We start from the raw sequence: 25,398 nt of genomic DNA, 5'->3' as shown, positions 1-25,398 counted from the left end.
AATTGTTTTGCCAAAAAAAAAAAAAAATCATGAAATAATAGGATTAAAGTACTGAGTTGGGACATTAGAAGTAATCTAATTTTTAAAAACTACCATGTTTAAATCCATTCTACATGGATCCCAGCAAGTTCTTTACCTTATATTTCAATAACTCCATTCACAGAAAACTGACTACCTTTAATACAGTATGTTCTGTCTTTACAGACTTATGACAGTCATTCTTTACATCCTCCAAAGGCTTAATTTACTGCTCCATGGGTGGGACTTGGCCTCTAGCTTGCAGATCTTTAACATTTACATCTGGACAAGGTTTAGGAAAGCAAGACTGTCTTTAGCAAGACTTCTAGAGACTGAGTCCTGCCACCGAGACTCAGTCCACATAATTGAAATCCAACCTCCTACTGTAGAAGGACATGTCTGCTACCTCCTGTAGGTATAACCGATCTTCTACTGAGAAGAGAGAATCCTATTCTACCTTTTAGTCGCTGAATGATCTTGGACAAGGTATTTCATATAACTAAGCCTCTATTTCCCCATCTATAAAATGGGGCTTGGAATAACTATTTCATAAGGTTATTATGAGGATTAAATGAGACAATGTCTTTAAGTTTTTAATGCATTTCCTAGACTATAATATACACCCATAAGCATTAGTTAATATTAATTCACCATCTCAGACAAATTTCTTTCCTTCTATAATATATTCATACACAAATATGTGTATAATGGCCAAGAATAAATAACCGTGTATTCAGGATATAATACACAAAATTTTGTAAATAATGTCTGTCTGTAAATGTTACCACATAAATGTGAATAAACACTTATCTGGCTTCAACAGCAGGTGGATTTAGGTAAGCAGAACACAGCTAAATGACTGGGATTGTGTCCATTTTACCAATACATTTTATAATATGCTGTCTATATTTTAATTGCAACACCTGCTACTAATTTCTGAAAAGAAAATTTTTGTTTTATACTTTAATTAGGTTAGCTGGATAAATACTGCCATGTTGCTACCCATTACATATTCTACAGTTATTTAGTTTTTCTGCAAAATATTTTCATTTTAAGTTCAGTAGTGAAATTTAACTCAAAAATTCTATCAAGCATCCCACTAGATGCGTGGTTAGTTAGTCTGTGTGACAATATTAAGATAAGAAGTCATTACCCTGCCCTAAAACTCAGGAGATATTGGGGCAAAGGAGACTAATTAGAAAGCTTTTGCAATAATTACTAAAAGAATAAGGATGAACTAAGGAAAGATGAGCTGAAGGGAAAAGAGAGATACTAATGAGAAAATGTTGCTAGGATAAGTCAAGAGCATTTGCAAATCAACTGGGTGCAGAGAATGAAGAATGAAAATGTTTTCCTTCTTTTCTAATCCAAAACCACTGAGTTAGCAAACCTTGTCAAGTCTATCCCCACAACTCTGAAATTAGAGATAAAATAAGAATGTAATCCTTTTAAGTTAGACAAACCTGAGTTTGAGTCTCAGTCCTAACATGTGTGATCAACATGACTGTGGGAAGACTTGTTACTTTCCTTGAGATTTGATTTTGTTGGTGGTGAAATAGTGATGATAACTTTATTTGGTTATCTCTATTACTCAATTCATTTGAAGCTCAAATGAAAATATTCAAAAAGACCCCTTGGGTTTTATAGGAAGATGGTAATGTCATTGACTACTGTAGTAATTCAGAGGTAGAAAAACAGATTCCTGGCAAACTTTGAGGAAGGTGGGGAGTTCAGATCATAACATGTTATATTTAAGAAAGCAGCAGGATATACAGGTGTAAATATCTAAAAGGCCATTTGGAGATAGCCTTGGGACTCAGGAAAACAGTCATGGCTAAACACAGAAAGAAAAATACAAAAACAAACAAACAAAATGATTTAAGAATCATCTATGTACCACTGACAATTGAAACTATGAGAGTACATGAGAAGGTCAAAAAGTTTAAAGGATTTGTCTCATATTTAAAAAGGAGAATACATAGGTCTAGACAGAATATGCAAAAAAATAAAAATAAAAAGGAGAATAATGCAGACTAGTTCTTCACTCATAGACTTTTTCATTCATTCATAAATTAAAAAAAAAACTGTTGAACACCTACTATATGCTAAATAGATTTAAGCCCTGCCTTCACAAACGTGATTGAGACACATTCTTCGTCTTCAAGAAGATCATCTTTTTAAAAAAAAAAAAAAAGGAAAAAAAAGTTTATTAAAGTTTATTGCACACAAGAAAAAATAAGTTTGTAAAATGTACCAATCCTTACCCCAGATGTTTTTTTTTAATTGAAGTACAGTTGATTTATAATGACGTGTTAATTTCTGCTGTACAGCAAAGTGATTCAGTTATACATATGTATACATTCTTTGTTTTTAATATTCTTTTCCATTATGGTTCATCATAGGATACTGAATATGGTTCTCTGTGCTATGCAGTAGGACCTTGTAGTTTATCCAAGAAGTTCATCTTTTAAAGGTAGAATCACACTTGAGCACAAATAATTTTTATTCCATAACAGATAATAAGGCATTGAGGCTCTGCTCCTGAAGATTTCTTAGGGCAAGGGAGCTCATCAAGAAAGGTTCATAGAGTTAAGCTGTTGCTTGGGGAATTGAGGAATAATTAGGCAGATAAAGAGGTAAAAGGCATTCACAGAAGGTGGATTAATTCCTGCACACACACACACACACACACACACTCACATACCCACACAGGGACATAAAAGCCCATGAGGTGTCCATGAAACAACAAACCATGCAACATGGCTGGAGTCCAGGGCTGGTGAGGGAGGAAACTAGAGGCAGGGAAAGCGAAGATCATGAATGGCAGATTCTCAAGGAATTTGGTTGCTTTTTTTCTGTACCTGATGAGAAGCCATTAGAGAAAGGTGGATGTAGATAAATGAAATTCTATATTTTTAACCAAACAACTAACTTCACCAGAATTCACCATGGCAACAAATAATCCATGTCATGAAAAAGATTAGCTGAAATGATTTTGACAACTAATGGAATATTTTGTGTCAAAGAAAAAAACCCTATAAGTCTGCAGCAGATTGCAAAAATGGCATCTCAGTGACTCTCATCAGAAAGTGAAGCCTATCCTCCACCCCTGGAATCTGGAATGACCTTGTTACTTTTACATTGGCCATTAGAATGTGGAGGAAACAGTTTCATGTGAATGCCAAACCGGTCCCTTTTGCATACTTTCACAGTCTCTAGGAAGTCCGCTACCACCATGTGAGCAAGTCCAGGCTTGCCTGCTGGAGGGTAAGAGACATGTGGAGCAGACATGAGCTGAAGCCACCTTAGACAATTAGCCTCCAGTTGACCTAGCCACTGACCACAGTCACATGAAGGAGTCCAGCCAAGACCAGACTAACCAGCTACACCTAGCCCAAATTGCTGATTCATAGAATCATTGACAAAATAAAGGATGTTACTTTAAGCCACTAAATCTTAAAGTAATTTGTCACACAACAAAGAAAACTGAGACACAGTCAGCAAATGCAATGCTTTCATAAAAAATTTCTTCATCTGTTGGTCTTTCTATAACAAAATTGAGCCCCACCATTTGGTAGTTGATCATTCATGTTCAGTTAGCTATTCATATACACAGTGTAATAAAAGTAATTAAGTTAGATTCCAGTCATTCGAAATGATATCATTCAAACAAGGACTGGGGCTATTTTGATTTGGTCTAAGAAAAAGGTTTGCTACAGCCAATGAATAATATAAATAGGACTTGAGAGGGAGAATTTATCCTACTTACTAAAATAAATTGTTTTCAAGTACTTAGAACTTTTATTAACATAAAATAACAGAAAAACTAATGGACCAATTCAAATCATTTTTAACTTCACACCAGTTTATTAGCTTAGAATGTTACAATTTGTACAATAAAGCAGTAGAATAGCAGTTGAAAAGAATATTCTGTTTCTCTTATTTTGTTGATTCAAGTGGATTTTCCTCTCATCTGGTGTTACATTAGTGAAATATTTCTGATATTTGCCAATCAATAATTCTCCACTGATAGGTAGTCATGTACATATTTCATACTTATGATAACCTATCTCTCTATATATCCAAAAATCTAAGTCTGTCTCCTTATTGTGTCTTAGCCCCGTGCATTTTTTAGACTAAATACTCTAATGCTTGCCTCCCAGCGTCAAACCCATGATTTGAGTTCACATTTCTGTGACCATATTCTTTCATCTAACCTATTAAAAAGGAAAGTATTCTGGTCAAATTGTGGACAGTAAAATCTAGATAAAGAGGAAAGTAATATGGAAGGGAAATTTTTTTGAATACATGAACTTTGAACATGACACTTTATAATATAAAGACTGAGTTTTATTGTTTTAAATCATTCGTACCTTCTTATAGCATACACTCCATCAGCAATGTCTGAAAACTCCTATTTTGCTGCACCTTCTACTACACCACAAATCATCATTGTTAAAAGTATTGCCAATTCCTTAAGTAAAGTCTGGTACTATACTATTTCTTTAATTTGCACTTATTTTATTATCAGTGAGGTTGAATATATTTTCATGTTTATTTGAATTTTTCTTGTCAATTTCCTAGTCACACCCTTTTTTTACATAAAAAAAAAATTTATTTCTAAAAATGCTAACCATCGCTTGAACCTTTAGTGATTTGAAATCTCTTTGCTGATGGAGGGACTTGCCTCAATGTTAATGGCTGCTGACAGAGCAGGGTAGTGGTTTCTGAAGGCTGGGGTGGATGTGACAATTTTTAAAAGATTTTTATTGGATTATAGTTGATTTACAATGTTGTGTTAGTTTCAGGTGTACAGCAAAGTGAATGCCAAAAATCACATTAAAGATGCTAAGCATCACTAATTATTAGAGAAATGCAAATCAAAATTACAATGAGGTATCACCTCACACCAGTCAGAATGTCTGTCATCAAAAAATCTACAAACAATAAATGCTAGAGATAGTGTGGAGAAAATGGAGCCCTCCTACACTGTTGGTGGGAATGTAAATTGGTACAACCATTGTGGAGAACAGTATGGAGGTTCCTTAAAAAACTACATATAGAACTACCATATGACCCAGCAATCCCACTACTGGGCATATATCCCGAGAAAACCGTAATTCAGAAAGGTACATGCATCCCAATATTCATTGCAGCACTATTTATAATAGCTAAGACATGGAAACAACCTAAATGTCCATTGACAGAGGAGTGGATAAAGATGTGTTGCATATATACAATGGAATATTACTCAGGCATAAAAAAGAACGAAATAATTCTATTTGCAACAACATGGTTGGACCTAGAGATTGTGATACTGAGACCTAGTCACACTCTTTGATAATATCTCAAATAAGTAGGTATTACTTTGCCTCCAACCTCCCCACCTCCTCTCTCTCCTTTATCTTCTTATTCCTAACTTATATTTTCCCTTAAAAATGGGTTTTATAATACAAAGTAAAAACCATAACTCATAGAAGGTAGTAGTGGAGAGAAAATCTACACCAGGAAAAGAGAAATTTGGAAACTGTCTTGCCCCAACCTTTCCTTTCAGTAGACACTCATAGTTTTGCCAAGCCCCAAGAATGGATCACTCATCCCTCTTAAGGAACACTTTTCAAGAATCCTCATTCTGGCAGACTTCAGAGAACAATGAGAAATGACTATAATTCTATCTGGGTAGATGATTCACTTGGCTTATTGAAATGTTACTTACTGAATTCTTTTTTTTTTTTTTTTTTAACATCTTTAAGAGCTGAGTGTTTTAAACTCCTGGACTGCTATATATATATATATATATATATATATATATATATATATATATATATATATATATATATATATATATATATATATATATATATATATATATATATGCCAGGAATCAAGATTCTAAAGGAAATGGTAGGAGGGAGGCCAGGCAGAAAAGGGCAGAGGAAGCAGTTAGTCAATTTCCCAATAAAAATTCACAGAAGAGGCATGGCAAAGCAATGGTTCTCAAAGTATGGGTGCCTGGACCAACAGGAGCAGTCGTAGTCCCTGAGAACTTGATAGGAATGCAAATCCTCTGGCCCTACCTCAGAGCTACTGAATCAAAAGCTCTGGAGTTGGCCTGAAATCTGTGGTCAACACACCCTCCTGATGACTCTGAAGTACACTCAAGTTTAAGGATTATTAGTATTGAGAACCATGTCCCTCCTGCATAAAGAAATAGATAACATATTATTCCCAGGTTGTTCTGATTTGTCTCATCTCTCTTGGTATGCAACTCTTTCATGCTCACCATCACTGTGTGACAGTTAATTTAAAGCTTCCTGGAGTGGGAGTACTCTAAAATTACCTTATAAAATAGAAAGACTTACACTCCTGCTTAGAAGCACTACTGGGCATATACCCTGAGAAAACCATAATTCAAAAAGTCATGTACCACAATGTTCACTGCAGCTCTTTATACAATAGCCGGGACATGGAAGCAACCTAAGTGTCCATCAACAGATGAATGGATAAACAAGATGTGGCACATATATACAATGGAATATTACTCAGCCATAAAAAGAAATGAAATGGAGGTATTTGTAGTGAGGTGGATGGACCTAGAGTCTCTCCTACAGAGTGAAGTAAGTCAGAAAGAGAAAAACAAATACAGTATGCTAACACATATATATGGAATCTAAGGACAAAAAAAAAAAGAAAGGTCATGAAGAACCTAGTGGCAAGACGGGAATAAAGACACAGACCTACTAGAGAATGGACTTGAGGACATGGGGAGGGGGAGGGGTAAGATGTGACAGGGTGAGAGAGTGTCATGGACATATATACACTACCAAATGTAAAATAGATAGCTAGTGGGAAGCAGCCGCATAGCACAGGGAGATCAGCTCGGTGCTTTGTGACCACCTAGAGGGGTGGGATAGGGAGGGTGGGAGGGAGACGCACGAGGGAGTGGATGGGTATATATGTATACGTATAGCTGATTCCCTTTGTTATACAGCAGAAACTAACACAACAATGTAAAGCAATTATACTCCAATAAAGATGTTAAAAAATTAAATAAATAAGGAGAAATAAAAATTCCACAATAATAGTTGGAGGTTTTAATACCCCTCTTAGTAGTTGATAGGACAAGTAAACAAGAAAAAAATTAGAAAATGAAAAAGGAAGTCAGAGAATGAGAGGAAACATTTGCAATATGTGTGTCCCACAAAAACTTGTATCCAGCATATATAAAGAACTCTTCCAAATCTCAAGACCAGCAGTCCAGTGAAAAGTAAGCAAATAACTTGAACAGACATTTCAAATAAGAAGTTATACAAGGACCAAAAAGCACATGAAAATGGTGGTGACACAGTTATAGCCATTTTTTCAAAGCTCACACTTAAAATGCATATTTCAGATCTGTGCCTGTCACTGTATATAAATTTTACCTTAATAAAAAGAGTATAGGAGGATCAGGAAGAGAAGGGTCTACGTTTGAACCCCGCTCAACCACTTGATCTTGGTGGCCTTGGGCAAGTTACTTAACCTCTCAGAGCCCCAGTTTCTTTATCTGTAAAATGGGGATGAGAATGAACTCTTCACTGGGCTGCTGTGAAGATTCCATACAACCACACAAGGCATGGAGCACTTAGCATGTATGAGGCGCTCTGTTAAATAGCTTAATGCTCACTCTTTATTCCCCACCCTCCTTCTTCCTTTTGCCTCCCAGCTCCTCAAACTTCTCTCTCCTTGGATTCTTTCAGGACAAGCAAGAAAGTAGGGGGGGAATGTCCTAACTTGCACAGCGTGGGGTCCATGTGGCTGGGAGAGGAAACCCTGCTGCCATCACTTCCTCTCTGGGGCTGTTAGGAGGAGATGGAAAAGGAACCGTTTCTATGAGCCAGTGCTCCTGTGTAACCATCTCCCCTAAAAGCAGATGCAGAGCTAACATCTAGCCCCAAGTACCGGACAGTCCTTCCTACGTGTACATATTGATATAGTAAAAGCTGGCTTATCAGGCATACTAGCAGCTAAAAGTGAACTGAACAGCCTAAGGACAACCTTGAGGGAGTCAACCAAATAAAAATGAAATCCTGTGAAGTTTTAATATTAACTATAAATATTCAGTATCAGAATGCCCTAAAACTTGGTAATCCTCATGTGTACCTAAGTATATTGTGTCTCTATCTATCTATCATCTATCTACCATCTATCTATCTATTATCTATCATCTATCTATTTTACAGTTGCACATGACTGCATTGTATTGGAAGACTATAATTTATAACTAGGATCTGACTAGTAGACATTTAGATTGTTTCTAATCTTTTCCAAATACAGGTAATTCTCCAATTAATGGCCTTATTTATGAATCATATTTTAGGCATGAAAGTATATCAGAGCAATAAAACCCCAGAAACCAAATGGATGAGTCAATTTCTATTTGTCTTTGTTATTTTGGTAGGTATTAGCAAATTGCCATCCATAAAGATTGTACCAATTTATACTCCTACCAGAAATATTTGAGAGAGCCTGTGCCCCAGAGCCTGACCCTGGAGTATATCAAATTTTTCAATTTTTGTTCTTTGGATTAATGGAAAACAGACATTCAACAAGCTTTTATGATGAATAAGACTGAGGTTCTTGTCATATGGTAAAGAGCTATTTGACCTTATTTTTGTGAACTGTTTATACGATTTGTTCTTTTCTCTGTCAAGTTACTGGGAAGTTTGATGTTCAAAAATGTTAACAATTTGGCACAATCACCCACCAAAAGTAAAGGATACCGAACCAATTAGAAAGGATGTTGTAAACACCTGGAATGCCTGTGGCATCATGTTCCAGTGGAAGATTAACCCTGATTGATGGTGTCTTTCTAGGCGCTTTCAGTATACAAGAAGATTTGAAACTAACTTTCTCCAAACTTGTCATTTATCTTCTGCATTTGCTTATGCTATTTTTTGGAGGGGAGTCCAAATGTTTTTAATCTTAGACCATTATGCCATCCACATTTTCAATTAGAAAGAGTTTTCCACTCCAAGAGTTTGAGCAAATTCTTTTATTTTTTGAGTACATATGATTTCAAATTTTCACACTTAAACTTTTGAAAGAGTTGGATGTTATCCTAGTATTCCTTATGAGATATAAATATAAATCTGTCCTTATTTTTTCCAGATCTTAATTGTCTAACTCTATTGATTAGCTCATCTTTTTTCCCACTGACTTGAAAGCAACATTTCCCATATTCTAAATTCCCATATGAATTTAGACTTATTTCTATACTTTCTAATTAATTTCATTAATCTGTATAAATGTTTACTACTAGTACCACACTGGTTTGATTAGTAAATCCTTGTAATACACTTTAAAACTTTTATGTCTTCTCTACCCTCATTGCTCTTCTTTTTCAAAGTTTTCCTGTTTATTCTTATTTCCCCACATGAGATTTAGAGTTGGTTTGTATAATTCCCCTCTCCTTCAAAAAAGATGTTGATGCCACTCTCATACACTACTGGTGGGAACAAAAAGTATGTAAGTGAAGTTGGTAGTATCCAGTAAAATTTGCCCTTTGAACAAGCAATCCTAATTCTAGGTGTCTGTCCCAGAGATTCATTAGACATGCACAAGAGAATTCATGGAAGCACTATTTGTAACAGCAAAACAAAAAACAAAGAAAACCAACAACAACAACAAAATAAACAAAAATTGGGAAATCCTAAATTATTGTCAATAGGAAGCTAGTTGAATAAAATATGTATACCCATACAATGAAGTAATGTGCAGCTGTAAAAATGATTAAAGACCATCTCTATGGTGTGATCTGAGTAAATTGGTATTTAATGTTTTTTTTTTTTTAACTTACTTTTTTCCTCTGAGTTTTTAACCTCTTGTGATTTCTTTATGGTGAATTTTCTGTTTCTCTTTCAATAGGTAAGATAGAGATTTATCAATTTCTTTTTCCAAAAAACCAGCTTTGGTATTTATTAATTCTATATTTTTTCTGATTTCTAACACATTTTGTTGTTCTTTTCATAAACTTTAGATTCAGATGCTTGATTATTTGTTTTCAATTTTTTCTTTTGGTTATGCAAATATTTACACCTGTGAATTTTCTTCTGTGCTTTCCTATAGTGAATCTCATAAATTATTATATGTAATGTTATTATTATTATTTTCTAGAAATTCTGCAATTCCAGTTTGCACTCTACATTGATTTCAGAGATGTTTGAAGTCATTGCTTTGTTGGTTTGTATGTGTGTTTTGATTTCCAAGTGGAAGTACCTTTAGTTTTCTGGTTTTGTTATTATTTTCTATTTATATCAAATTTCAGTCAGAAAAATATTCTTTACTACTTACGTTTTTTAGAATGTATTGAGGTTGCTTTGTGACCTCTTATATGATCAATATCATGAATGTAGCAAGGACACCTGAAAAGAGTGGGTATTCTCTATTTTCAGGGTTCAAAGTTTGATATTTACCAATCAGATGCACTTTTAAAATTATGTTATTTAGGTCATCTATAATCTTAATTTTGCCCAACTTGAACTATCATAGATTAAGAGAGGTATTAAATTAATATTAAATTAAATTCATCTACTTTTTGTAAGTGGCTATTTTTCTCCCTTTATCCCCTGTACTTTTTATAGTTACTCTTATTTGAGGCCTAGCTATACATGTTTATCTCCATTATAAACTCTTCATATTGGCATTACAAAGGGGCCTTCTCTTTCTCCTTGAATAATTGTTGACCTAAATTACATTTCAATTTCTTAAAAGTCAAAATCCCTACATTATTTTTGTTTGCATTGCATGAGAATACATTTGCCCATTTTTTTCCAAAATTTTCTGACTTATTTTACTCACTGACTTTGGTTTCATTCTGGAATTAGGTTTTCTTTCATTTGTTCCTATATGAAAATCTATTTCTATTAGTCAGTGGATTATTTATGGACATGCAGATGTCCATAAACATTGCCATGACAGAAATATCTATCTGCTGCACCACTTGGATGAGTGCCCTTAGAGAATCTGCCTTTTAGGTTTGCGATATTACCTTTCACCTCTCTTTCCTGAGCACCTCTGCCCCACTCTCTACATAGTTCTTCCTCAGAGATAACATCACATTGAGTAATCAGCTGGATAGGAATACTTCTAAAATCTATGTAATGTGTACATCAATCAGGTAATGAAGTAGAGTTTTGTGTGGCTTATAAAACCATATTTGGTGCCACATGGTCCCTTTACCTTTCTAATCCTGGTCTCAAGGCTACAGTCTAAGATTTCTACTTAGCTTGCATATAGATTGAACCTCCTGCTTTCCAATACAACCAAAATAAAATTCAAAAACTTCTGCCAAGTCACAATTCTCCAATACAAACCCTACCTTATTCTCAGAAAAGAATCCAGCAAATTGACAGACCACTGTCCCTTTACTTATTTCATTCCCTTTGCCCAGAATGCTATCTTCTTGTTAGAGAGCTTACTCTTCCTGTAAGATGCATCTTCAGTTTGAAACTTTTTCTTGCCCTCCCTCTAGTCAAGTATGTTCTCATTCGCCAGAACAAAATTCGTCTAGGACATACCACTGATTTTTGCGCTTAGAAAACTCCTCCCTGTGTTGTGAATCACTTCCATATGTGAACATATATTTTTCCATATTTTTTCTCAGGAAAATGGAATTTTCTTAAATTCCTGTAGACACAGAGCTGCCAGCACTATTTAAAGAGAGTAGACCTCATTAAAACTTTGTTTATGGTTTTTAGCACCTTAGTGTAAATTGCCTTTTCAGTTAACTGGTTTTAGTGCAGAGAGGAAATGAAAAGCAAGAGTTGGAGGAAGAGTAATTCTGAAATAAACCTTAATGGAGAGAGTTAGTGGTGAACAGAAATCTCATGGTACCTGGTGCAGGGAGGAGGCAGAATGGGAAACAGAGGACCGGATAAAAAATCGTAAAAGAGGGAAGACAAGGACACCGTTTCATTCATGTTTTTACTGAGGCAATCCCCTTCTCCAAGTTCAAAACTGTAAGCTCTAACACACTTGATAAACCTGTGCACTAAGTATTTTTCCTAACATCTCATTATAAAAATCTTCAAATAGGCAACAAAGTTGAAAGAATTTTAATATAAAAACCAGTATATTCACTTCCTAGATTGTGCCATTAACATTTTACTTATGTTTTGTCAACCACATATGTGCTCATCTATCCATCCAACAATCTCTCCCAGTTTTTGATGCATTTTAAGGTAAATTGCAGAATCTCTGTGCTCCCGCTTAAGCACTTCAGAATGCATATTATAAACAAGGGTTCAACTTTTTAATATTCTCTTTCCTTTAAATGTAAAATGTATTGTGTAATATACCATTATCTGATAGCTAAACCAGGACAGCTCCATGCTTATCTCCAGAGATGCCTAGATGTCTGGTACCAAGAAAAAAACAAGTGAGCTAACCAAAGATTTATAATGTGTTCTTTAAATCTCAAACTTTAAGCTTTACACCCAAGACCAGCTTGTTTAAAGATCACTTACACTTGGGGTAATGGGTTAACCACCCTGGCTTGGCAATGTGACTAGAGAGGCATAAAAGATTCTACTGGAGATTTTTCCTCATGGTCTCCTGAAACTCAGATTCCTCACTCACATGTCAGTGGTTCAGAATCCACAGATCAAGTGCATTCCATGAGAAAAAAAAGACCCCTGGGGAGCTGAGTCTAGGAGTGCCTCTGGCCCCCATGCTTGCCTATACTTGGAACATGTTATACCATTTTCTATGCCTTGGTTATAGCCTTATGTGAGTATGCTCTGTGAAGTACTGCAAATCCTTTCCTTTATCTAATCCTATGCAATTGTAGCATTTCTATACAATGCAATGTATAAAATTTAAGTGATATTTACCAAGTTTTGAAAGAAGGAATACATTTGTATAACCTTAACTCCTATCAAGACATGGAATATTCTTCTTAACCCCAGAATGTTCCCTCATGCCCCTTCCTAGTCAATCCCTAGCCCACGCTTAGAGGTACCTGTTGTTCTGTTTTCTTGCTTTTTCCCCACTATAAATTAGATCTGCCTGTTGCAAGACTTCATATATGTGAAGCCATACAATATATACTTTTATGTTTGGCTTCTTTACTCAGCATAATTTTGGGATTCATTCTTATTGTATGTATTAGTACTTGTTCTTTTTAATGCTGAGTTAATATTCTATTGTAATAATATACCACAGCCTATTTATCTATTCTCCTATTGAAGTACACAAAGGATTTTTCCAGCTTGGAGCAATTAAACCTAGAGTGGTATGAGTATAGTAATTGCAAAAGTCTTTTTATTTTCTTAACCTCTGAGTATATACAAAAGATGGAAACTGCTGGGTCACGGGATAAGTGCACGTTTAGTTTTGTAAGAAATTACCAATACGTTCCCAAAGTGGCTGCTGCATTTTACAGTATAGTCCTATCAGTAACATATGGACGTTTTAGTTAACTCCACATCCTTTTCAACATTTGGTGTTGTGTCTTTTTAATTTTAGCCACTCAAGTAGATGTATAGTGGTGTCTTATTATGTTTTTAATTTTTATTTCCTGATGACATGATATTGAGCAGTTTTACATATGCTTAAAGAACATTTGAATGTTTTCTTTTGTGAAGTGTCTGTTAAAATATTTTGCCCATTTTTAAAATTGGATTATTTGTCTTTTCATTAGTGAGTTGTGGGCATTCATTTTATATTCTGGGTACCAGTCCCTTCACAGTTATATGTTTTGCAAATATTATCACTGAGGCTGTGGTTTGCCTAGTCATTTCTCTTACTAATGATGTCTTTTGATGAACAGAGGTGATCAGTTTTTTAAAAGTCTAGTTTTTTCAATCCAATCTTCAGAATCAAGAAAAATAATAAATTGTTGTTTTAAACCATTATAATTTTGGTGGTAGTTTAATATCAATAATAGATAATACTAGCTCATGTCCACAGGTTAAAAGTGAAAAAAGAGTTTTAAGGAAAAGAGCCCTGAACTCTGTCTCAGGCATGCCCTAAACATGTTCTGGACAGCTATAAAACTAACCGTTTTTACTAGAATAAATGAGGATTATGACTTTCTGATATATTCCCCTATCCATGCATGAATACTGAAGAAACAAAATCCTCCATGCATTATGCAAAGACTGACACAGAAACGCCTAAAACCTCACGAGAATGGAACTCCACTTTATAATTTTGATTAGTACTTTTTTTTCAGTGCTGGCTCTTGGTAATTTGCTTGACAGAATGAACAACACCTCTTCAATGTGAAAAATCAGCTGACTAAAATTACGTGAACGACAGAAAAATTGAGACTAGAGTTCTATAATTATGGTTGTCCTGGCTATAATGTAAAACAACCAATTAAAAAGATTGTAAGAGTATCTTTTCTCATTCATACCAGGGGATAATACTTAATGATATGATAGACTCTTACTGAAGATATTAACTAACGTCAATGAGGGCTGTGATTTCTTTTTCCTGAGAAGACAATTACAAACTATAATGCTGTGTTTGACTCACTTATATTTTAATACAGAGAGATGAACATAATGAAAAACATTTTGTGTATAAATTATATTATTTTTTTCAGAGCTCTGTCTTTTATTTTTTTTGAATTTTTGAATTTTATTTAATTTATTTTTTTATACAGCAGGTTCTTATTAGTTATCTATTTTATACATATTAATGTATATATGTCAATCCCAATCTCCCAGTTCATTCCACCACCACCGCCCCCCTGATACTTTCCCCCCAGTGTCCATAAGTCTGTTCTCTACATCTGTGTCTCTATTTCTGCCCTGCAAACCGGGGTGAACACACACACACAACTATATATAAGATATATATAGTATAGTAACCAAGTATATATATAGTAACCAAGGACCTATGGTACAGCACAGGGAACTCCACTCAATATTCTGTGATTAGCTATATGAGAAAAGAATCTAAAAAAGAATGAATATATGTATATGTATAACTGAATCACTTTGCTGTATATCTGAAACTAACACAACATTGTAAATCAACTATACTCCAGGAGGGATGATCTCTCCATATTATCACCACTCCACCCTTTATTTTCTAACTTATTTTTCTCTTTTTAAAAACAAATGAAAAAAACCTAAGAACTCTTCTGAGTGCAAAAGGAATAGGCCTTCATTGTGAAAAAGAGATACAAGAGAAACGTAGAAGGAAATAAAGAAAAAATTACTCAAATTTTTACCACTTAACATTTTGGATTCATTTCTCTATCACTTCTTGGCCTTTTGGCTAAGATCATGTGTGGATTCATTTCTCTATTACTATGCAAACTGTTTAGCAAACAAGAAATCACACATAATATTTGCACTTAAAATGATGTGATCACTATTTTTTCCCCTTTTTTCTTAGCTTTGATGTTTTCCTTTCTTTTTTAATTTTTATTTTATATTGGAGTACAGTTGATTTACAATGTTGCATTAGTTTCAGGTGTACAGCGAATTGATTTAGTTATACATATACATTTACCTATTCTTTTTGAGATTTTTTTCTCATATAGGTTATTACAGAGCACTGAGTAGAGTTCCCTGTGCTATACAGTAGGTCCTTGTTGACTATCTATTTTATATATAGTAGTGTGTATATGTTAATCCCAACCTGCTAATTTATCTGCTCTTAAGGTGTATATTCACAAGTTTAAAAGAATTTCTGGGTCAAAGTCTGTGTGAACATAGACTCTTGACAGTTTCTAAAATATTTGTTTTGCAATTTGTACCTCCACTGTGCTAATAGTTGTAGGGTAATTGTTAATGTTCCATATCTTTTGTAATTTGCAGAAAATAACACATAATACTTATGATTTACCTACTGGTTATTAGTAAGAGTAATCTCTTTCAAATATTAGTTAATCATTTGCCTTACTATTCTGTGAATAGTTCCTGTGTCTCATCCAGTTATCTGCAACTTACTTTAGGGTATTTTCCCCTCTGTCAAGTGGTTTAATGTCTTTATAAATTAATAAAGCTAACAATCTGTCACATTTTATTTCAAATACATTTTCATATTTTTTTTCATTTAACTCAGTTTTTTGCTTGTTTGTTTTCTGTTTTTTACTTTTGACTTGAAGGCATTGACATACAGTAAGATGCATTGGTCGTTTGTAGGTGTTTGATTTTCTTCAGATTCATAAAGCTTGTCTTCATTCACAAATTTCATAAACATTCACCTATATATCCTGTTTTTTTAATTTTAATTTTCTGTTTAGCTCTTTCATCCTTTTATAATTTATTTTGATGAGCTAGGATAACATAAAATCAAAATGGATTTTTTAAACTAGTTCATCAATACTCTAAGGAGTGCATTTTGAATGATCCATCTCTTTCACCTGAATCATCAGGATTCATTTGTCATGTGTTAACGTTCGTTACAGGCACTGGTTCCATGATAGCTGTTCTATTCTATTGATCTGCCAGTCTATTTTTCACCCACTAATTACTATAGTTTAATCATTTAAATTACACATTTAATTATTCTAGTCTGATAGAAAGTTTTATTATCTGGTAGGACTGGTCCCTACATATTATTCTTTGTTTGCAAAAGTTTCAAGATATTTCACATCTGCTTGTTCTTTAAGATAAGAATGATGTCCCCATTTTTGTTGCAGTTTTGTAGTGACTAGGAACATTGACTCCAAATCTGGTCTGTATAGGTTAAAAACCCCACCTCCATTACATCTAGCTCCATAACCTTGGGAGTTATGCCTCAGTTTTACATCTGCAACATGGGTATACTAGTAGAACCTCCCTCTCAGAGCTGTTGTGATGATAGAGTGAATGACTGAATTTATGTAAGACACTTAGAATAGTACTTAGCAACATAATATAGAATATTATATAGAAATGTCTTCCTATTATTATTTGGCAACAAGCACTTTGCTAAGCTTTACATGCCTTCTATCATTGAATCCTTGCTTGGACCTGTCTCTCGGGATTCTCTCCTTCTGTCTTAATGATCTTGTGAAAACTGATCAAGTTAGAATAATTTCATGTTTAGGGAAAAAAAATCTAAGACATTTTTTCATTTCTATTTATTTTCAGTGGTATTGTCTCACCTCAAGGTTACTGATTCTCCTGACTTTCCAATCAACAGGATGGAAAGAAAATAAATAAATGCTAGTGTGAATATGTACATTTAAAATCATTCCTAATTCATTTTTATTAACACATTGCATTATCATATGTTTTTTGTTATGATTTTATCCAATCTATAAGATAGAATTTAAATGACTCTTTGTAGCTTATAGCTTGTCCTATATATATATGTCTATATATAAATATATGCCTATATATACATGATACGATCTTACTTTGTCTTTTATGATGCAGGCCCAGGTGTACTACATAAAGCAGGGGAGAGAGAGAGAGAGAGAACGGGTTTACCAAGAGAACAACACTGAAGATTCTAGAGATTCTCACTTGATAGGTTTGCACATTTCATAAGCCCCTCCCCAAACCCCCTTCCCATGACAGAATACAGATGGTTCCAAGGAGCATTTTGAGAAAAATTTCCCAAAGAAAAACTTCACACAAGTGGAAGTATTTGGTAGTCTAACATTGCCTATAATTGTGGCTGGTTACTTATGAAAAAAAGAAGACCAACTTCTCAGATTAAGAGAGGCGTTATCCGATTGCAGTGTGGAATATAATGAGTGAAGAATGGAAAGAAGATATAGACACACTTAGGTATGTTGCTGATGTTGTAACAACGGCTGCTTCAAATCAACAGCTGCATCATCCAGCAGTGACCCCTCTAGGGTCTAGAGGTCACTTTTCTTTCCCTGAGATGCAGAATCCCTGCTGCAAGGACCAGGTCCCCTTCCTCAATGCCACTTCTCTGGTTTTCACTTCCTTACAAAAAGAAAAAAAATCTGAGACAGTTGCCTAGTAGGAAAAGCTCATACAGAGTCTCAGAACATTCCCTGTTTGAATCATGTCTTTCCATAATTGTCTTTCCTTAATGACTTCAAAATTCTGGGTGTAGTTTCTGTGTGTCCACATTTCATGGCTGAATCCTCATTTAAGTATGGTCAGTTTAAGAGGAAGTAGGAGGAGAAATCATTAAATTTTCCATACTTAAACATACATATGTGACATAAGAATGTCTTTCAAAGTGCCTCGAATACCTGTCTAGGATCATACATTCAATGATTCTACACTAATTGAGATTTTAACTCTATAATATCGTCACTATGTTATGTAACATGAATTAAACTGCCCACTTTTCCAGTTGGCCAGCAGAGATGTCTTCTTTTGCATCTAGTATCTCCCTCTCTCCAATCACTTCTCTTACCATCAGCACTTTATTGTAATGAATACCACATGTCAGTGAGATCCATGGTATTTTGAGAACCATTCTAGAGATTAATGTTTCAGAAAGTTCAGAAAAAGTGCAAAATTTGAGTAAGAACTAGAAGAGAAATGGGTTCCCAGAGAAGTATTCATCATGTTTAACTTGCAACAAATTAATATCCTCATGGTCTAACATGCTTCAAGTGTACGATAAACTTTTCTAGACAGAAAATTATGCTGAGGTTTTTTGTCCAAAAATCGATGATCATTTATTGAGCTTCTCTTAATGGTGTAATATTTGCTTAGAATTTTACAGACCTTTCATTGGGTTCTGTGAGAAATAGTCAACTTTAAATGATGCTTAAGAATGGTAGTTTTTAATACAGTCGGTTATCTGGGCAGCAATAAAATAGTCTTAGGTAATAACATCCATCATCCTCAACTCACTGAAGGCAGGTGGTTTTAGTGAATGAGCTGTACATTTCACTGACCAATTTGCTTCACTTAGGGAACAGCCCTGGTAGTGACATAAAGTCTATGGAGCAAAATTTCAAAGAAATACAGAACAGGCAAAAAGAATCACATGAAAGACAGTGAACCAATATCTAAGAACGAAAAAGTGGGGTTCAGTGAACATTGAAAATCTGAGGTATGAAAATAATTGGCTCCTAATAAGAATGAAATAGAAACAGACTCTTTCTTAAGCCATTTTAAAGACATTTTTATGACATTAACTATACCTGAGAATAATTTCCACCATGTCAAGTAAACAATTAGCAAAAACTGGCAACATTTAAGATGACTGGAGTAACATTTAGGGAGCTTAATTTAACATTTTAATATCCTGAAAACTGTTCTGATAAGGAGGAAACTTCCCTCTGAACCTTGCCATAATCTAGTCATTCATATATACAATCATCTTTTACTCTCAGTAACTGTGGCTTTCCTCACCCCCATCCGCATCTCACAGACTGGTTCAATGCCAACAGATACCATGAGACTAGAAGACCACCATCTTAGAACTTCAGGGCAACTTTGGAGCTGAAAGAGAAAACAGTTAGCCCAGGAGCACCACTTCGTGACGTCAACTTCCAGCTGAGTAAGGATTACCCCAGATATGGGGTCAGAAGGCACAGGTTCAAATTCAGGTTCTTTGTTCTCTAGGTATGCAATCCTTAGCAAACCACACCACACTCTAAGCCTCAGTTTTCTCACTGTGGAGCAGTGATAGTTACACCTAACTCATAGGATTAAGTGTGACCCTGCACGTGAAATGGTCTTGTTCAGCTTTACATGTAGAAAGCACTTAGAATTGTAGCTGAACCTACATCCGAATGTTGAGATGATTCCAGAGCCCCTTATTTAACTTCTACTCTCAAACTTAACAGTTCATGTCCACACCAAAATGGAGGGCGTGTCCTCTCCAGTGCACACGTGGAGTACATACATGGGGTGCATACACAGTGCCAGTAATCGTCCTGTCTATTACACATCAGGGGTCTGCATTGCCCTGTACCTATTTCATGTGCAGTCCACTTAGTGGCAGGAGAAGCAATTTAATAAATGTTCCTGACTTGTATAAAAATAATAACAAACGCGATGTGCCAGGCACTATTCTAAGGGTTTTACCACTATTAATTTATTTAACCCCAACAATAAGGTTAAAAAAATGTTAATTTATTTTTGTGTACCTGAAAAGCATAGGCAGCAAAGAGACTAGAATCCCTCGTGTCTTAGAAATATTTCTAAATAACGAGAAGCCTGATTTTGTGCAGCTGTTCTTCTTTGCATCCCCTAAGGTCCAGTTTGTTTTAATAATACAGGGAATCACTCCAAATCCAGGATGTAGGATTCCATAGAAATTGTCCAGGTGGCTGGCTGTTTAAGAGAGGTGTACAACAGCTAGAACTATAAGCTTTTGCAGCTAAAGAAGAGGAAATGTCAGCCTAATTCAATCACAATACCATTAATCAAAACAACTTTTCTGTAAATCACTGAGGATTATAATGTATAAAGAGAAATTTTCTTCCTTTCACTTTTTACTTTTTCTTGAATTTTTTGTGTGCTCCAAATCAAGAACTTTTTTTTTTTACATTGATGGCTGGTATAGTCTTCTCTTGGATTCTATCAGATGGTTGGAAGTATTGAAAAGATCTCATTTTAAGATGTCAGAGAAAAAGACAGAATAAAGACAGGCTCCTGTTGAGAGCATTCAAGGGCATTTGGTGACATTTTCACCTTTCAAATAGCAGTGCTTCTTATTGTTCTTTTCCTTTCCTACCAAACTGGCAGTTATATAAGTGTTTGCTGGGATTCAACACTTTTTGCTTTAAAGTTTGAATTTTTTAAATTATTGAATCATCTTCCAGCAATAAGCAGCATTTATTATATTTGTACATTTTGAGGCAATGAAACAAGTACTTCAAAACAGACATAAGACATTCAAAAGCATTCACCAGAATGTACAATGATTTTAAAAATCAAATTTTGAAAGGCTTGTACATATTAAATTTTCCAATATAATAAGGAGACAGTGCTTCCTTCTCTGTTATAATATGTCTTGTTTCTTCATATTAAATTCTTTTTTTGACAGGACACTATTTTTTTACAGTACAGTATTGCTAACTATAGTAATCATTCTGTAAGTTATATCCCCAGAACTTATTTATAACTTGAAGTTGTACCTTTAGACCACCTTCACCCATTTCTTCCACCCCCGCTCCAAATTCTTCAGTATGTGATTTTTCTATTTTTAAACGTATGAATCTCAGCTAATGTTTTCCTTTTCTTGTCATACCTTAATACAAATCCCAAAACTATGTTACTATGTTGCCAATGCCTACATTTCCACATAAATTGGATTCTCATTCATTATATAATTATTTTTTAAAAGGAAAATTGTGTTCTTGCATCTCTACGTTGAGGGGTAGTGATGTTCTGATAATTGCTTGACACCTGTTCTCCTGGGGATGTGTTGGGGGGAAGCCCTAGTTCATATTGCTTGCCAATTTACATGGGGTAAATACTCCCACTGTAGCCAATTTCGAGCTACCAAGGTAAAGTCACAGAATAGGGAAGAGATATGTAGTAACATTCATTTTGTAGCATTTGCAACATAGAGATACAAAGCCTAATTCTGGAACTAAGTTGTGTGCACAATTTAGCAGTATATTAAATTGCAAGGACAGCTGTAGGTTTCCATCAGACAAGCAAAATAGAGGCAAGGATCTATTTGTGACACCAGACCACAGTCTAGATGAGCCCATGGGTGACCATGGCATAGTGGCATGGGTCTCAAGAGATGTGGAGGAGAGGTGTGGAAAGACAGGCAGAGTCACAATGGGTGTAGCAGGGGTCAATGATCAGTTAACAGGCTCTTGACAGAAATCCAGCTGTGGTTCAGGGCCTTGGGTCATGCTAGCCCATAAGGTCTATGACATTTAAGAGAGGATTATACATCCCAGGTGAAGCAAAAGGAGGGTTTTAGAGTATGGGAATCACACAGTGTATAATAGTATTCAACTTATTTGCACTAGCCCCTCTCCATTATCCTGCAGATCATCTCTTTCTCATGAATGGTCACTGCCCATGGGTATATAATTATTTACTCCCAAGACAGAGAATAAAGGCGCTTTCTTAAAATGCAGTTTTTTATGTATTGTTTATGCTCACTAGTTAGATTCCATGCAAAATTAAAATGCAGTAAAACAGGCCCCATCAAATCCTAAATGTGAGGATAGAGGTTGAGTGCCCTAATGTTAAATGTGCTAATTGGAGTAGTCAAAAATGATCATTGCATCTGGTAGCTCAAATAGTAAATCAGTTCATGGCAAAAGCAGCTGCAAAGTGTCTGCATTAGTAACACCTTGAGGAGGAGGAGAAAGCAAGACAATTTTGTTTTCTAAATCTAGCACTGTTTTAGACCATTTCTGCTTTGAAATCATTTATAGTCAACAAAAAAGCATGAAAAGTATCCTGATCTATTTCTTGTACTGAAGTAAATCCTTTCAGTTTCCTCCTTGTATGTTTATTGTACTTACAACAATACAAATTATGTTAATTTGTTTTAAAGCAATAGATTTCAAAAGCCAACTTCACTATATTTCTGTTTAAAAAAAAAAAAGAAAAGGAGCAAAAGAATTTTAAAGGCTCAAGAGTTTCTCAATGCTGCTATAAGGGGGGAAGAATAAGTGTTTTGTTTTCTCTAGCACATTTTCTTTCCTAGTAGTCTGATTTTTGAGACTGTTTCTTTAAAAAAATTTCAGTCATTCCACCGGGTTTCTATAGTAACAAAACTTAATTTCTGGGTTTTCTTCATGAGCTATGATCATGTTGAAACCAAAGAGGACTCATGGGTCTTGCAAAATTCATAAAGTCCTGAACAAATAGGACTGCCATCTTCTGGCATTTGTCGGAAATGACAGATGTTGTACCAATTTTGCATCTTAACCGTCAGATTTTCCCCCTCATATTTCCTCCTCCTGTTGCCAACCCAGCACAATGACGTGGCACATTCAGATGGTTCTTGGGTGACCTCATCAAGTTGCAAATAAGCCTTCTGTCCCACAGGGAACATGAAGAAGGAGGATGTCTTAATGCAAATATTTGTTCCAGAAAGTTGGACAATAAATGCACTGTTACTGAAAGGATCAGAATCTTCTCCCTTCTTTCAAGAGGTTATTTAATTGTTTCCAATTCAAAACAATTCAAAGAATAAACCATGCGGTTCAAAAGGAAATTCTACCAGTGATTACTATGACAGAGCTTTCCTCTTCTAGGAGAGAAAGGAAGGAGGACTAATGGAAGAGAGCATATAGGATGTGCGGACTTCCTCCCACCCTTTTCAGCTGACAGCAGTGAGTTATGAGGTGTTACAGAGTAAAACAGAGTTACCGTAAGAGCTGTCCAAATAACTTATGACATTGAATCACAACACCATCTTCAGGAGATAATCATGTCGCCAGTGAATGTTCAGTAATATGGATTTTCTCCAAAACACCATATTTAACAGGCAACACCACTGAGAGGTGAATTTAATGGCAAAGTGAATTATTTAATAGAATTGAACTATACTCCAACATGGAACAAGAGATGATTAAAATGTATGCATAGTTGATAAAGTCATTTAAACTAAATACAGTTCGTGAGGAAAAAATAATAATCAGTCCAAAATGTTAAGGTGCAAGCCAAATCAAGGATTAAAGAGAGTAAATAGCAATCTATTTAGGATTTGTGTATATTTCAACGCCTTTTTATTATTACTGATGTAATAGTAAATTAAGCTTTAAATGCAAAGGCAGATATTTATTCTATCAGAATAGTTTATTGTTGCAATATCAGTTCTTTATAATATTAGGCACAATAAATAATTACTTGAATAAATGATTTACTTATCCTAATATTGATAGACACTACCACTCTTAAAAGAATATATTTCTCCATGATCAAGTCCTGTGCAGTTGTGGAGTTTGAGTCACAAAGTAAAAATGGCTCCATGAAGCGTTTCATTTATAAATTGAAAGATTATCTGGAGACTGTCCCAAATGTAAGCTAGAGTCTGCCCATCAATAATAGATTAATTGAGATAGCTAGGTAATATTATAATATGCAATGATAGTAGTAAAATAATTTTATTCCATTTGAACAATATTACTACCACTTGCCTCAAGTAAAACTGACTTAAAGAGACCAAAATGGGAGTTTAAAGCACTTACCCCCAGATCATACCGCTGTGAAAAGAGTTGCAATATTATAATTAGTCATTGATTTTTGGCTCTATAATCAGTGTGACATTCTGTCCCAGTAGTAAGCCCCAACTTTGCTCCATTTCTAACTGTAACTGGTCAGTTCACGCTGCACAACTACAGACATTTCTCTGGAATTGCTAATGCTAGTGAATTTCTCTGTGATGTGTAGACTTTAAGTTTCTCTCTGAAATTTGAGTCTTAATCAGAGTGCCTTGTTCTCTTTCCACATCAAGGAATTTTCCACTTCACAGGTTCCCTCAATAAAAGAGCTAATAGTACCAGTAAAATTCTCATGTACGGACAATTATTAAAGTGCAGAATAAATACCTAGTACAACTCCATGTACCCTGTTGAATACTCTGCGAGCGCGATTTACCTTTAAATTGTCTTTTATACCCACCGTCTTCTTTCTATTCCCATTTCCAACACTCTAGTTCAGGTCTTCACAATTTTTCATCTGCACTATTCCAGACAATAATCTCCAACTTGTTTCTAACAATTTCTCCCCTCCACAAACCATCCTCCATGCTACTTTCATATAAGTTACCTGAAGAAGCAACTCTGTTAAAACATCTCTTTGCTCAAAGTCAGTGATTGCCCTTAGCTTGCAACACAGAATCCAGTTTTGGCATGTCTTTCAAACCATGCACAGTCTGACATCAATTTACCTTCCTAACTCTTGCTTCAACAATTTCATCCAGCAAGTTTATGCTCCAGCCAAAATAGACCGACTACCATTTTTAAGACTTGCCTATTATACACTATTCCTTCCTCCTGATACTATCTCATCCCAGATCTCCACTTATTAAATCCTAACTATCTTTCAAGGCCCTGCTTAAGTACTACCAGCTCTTCAAGGCTTTTCTCATAACCAGTATCTAGAAACTCTCAATCTCTGAACTCTCATCATTTGTACATTTCCTACAATATCTAATACATTTCTCAAGATATTATAATTATCTGTTCTTATTTTTAGGTCCACACTAAAGATGAATTCTTTTAAGTCAGATATAAAATAAATTTGCATTCACTCTTTTATTCATAACATCAATAAACATTTGTTGAAGATCTACTATATCCCAGTCTTCATGACAAGCACTGGGGATAGAGTTATGCACATGCTGAAAAGATTTCTGCCACAAGGAACTCACATTCCAATGGGAAAACAGACTGTACACAAGCTAATAAGTAAATAAATAAGTAGCCTAGATATTGGGACAAATTCTATAAGGGAAATAAATATGGTGATATGAATGTGAGAGATAATTTTACCTACGGTAGTAGAGAAGACTACACTGAAAAGAAAA

The 25,398-nt window shown here is 34.9% G+C and overlaps 2 protein-coding genes across 2 annotated transcripts in view; one reads left to right on the top strand and one right to left on the bottom strand.

The window, feature by feature from the left end:
* GJE1 (gap junction protein epsilon 1) overlaps positions 1–25,398 on the top strand; it is a 98,314-nt gene that overhangs the window by 7,053 nt on the left and 65,863 nt on the right. Inside the window, exon 1 of the mRNA XM_082405583.1 lies at positions 1–25,398. This exon is cut by the window's left edge and continues 7,053 nt beyond it; it is cut by the window's right edge and continues 7,002 nt beyond it. The gene's annotated coding sequence lies outside the window, so the exon portion shown is untranslated.
* NMBR (neuromedin B receptor) overlaps positions 2,205–25,398 on the bottom strand; it is a 56,331-nt gene continuing 33,137 nt past the window's right edge. Inside the window, 1 exon segment of the mRNA XM_082405591.1 lies at positions 2,205–25,398. This exon segment is cut by the window's right edge and continues 15,332 nt beyond it. The gene's annotated coding sequence lies outside the window, so the exon portion shown is untranslated.

Source organism: Balaenoptera borealis (assembly GCF_965194805.1).
Source record: "Balaenoptera borealis genome assembly, chromosome: 9".
NCBI lineage: Eukaryota > Metazoa > Chordata > Mammalia > Artiodactyla > Balaenopteridae > Balaenoptera > Balaenoptera borealis.
Note: the sequence above shows the minus strand (reverse complement) of the source record. Positions and strands in the feature narration are given on the sequence as shown.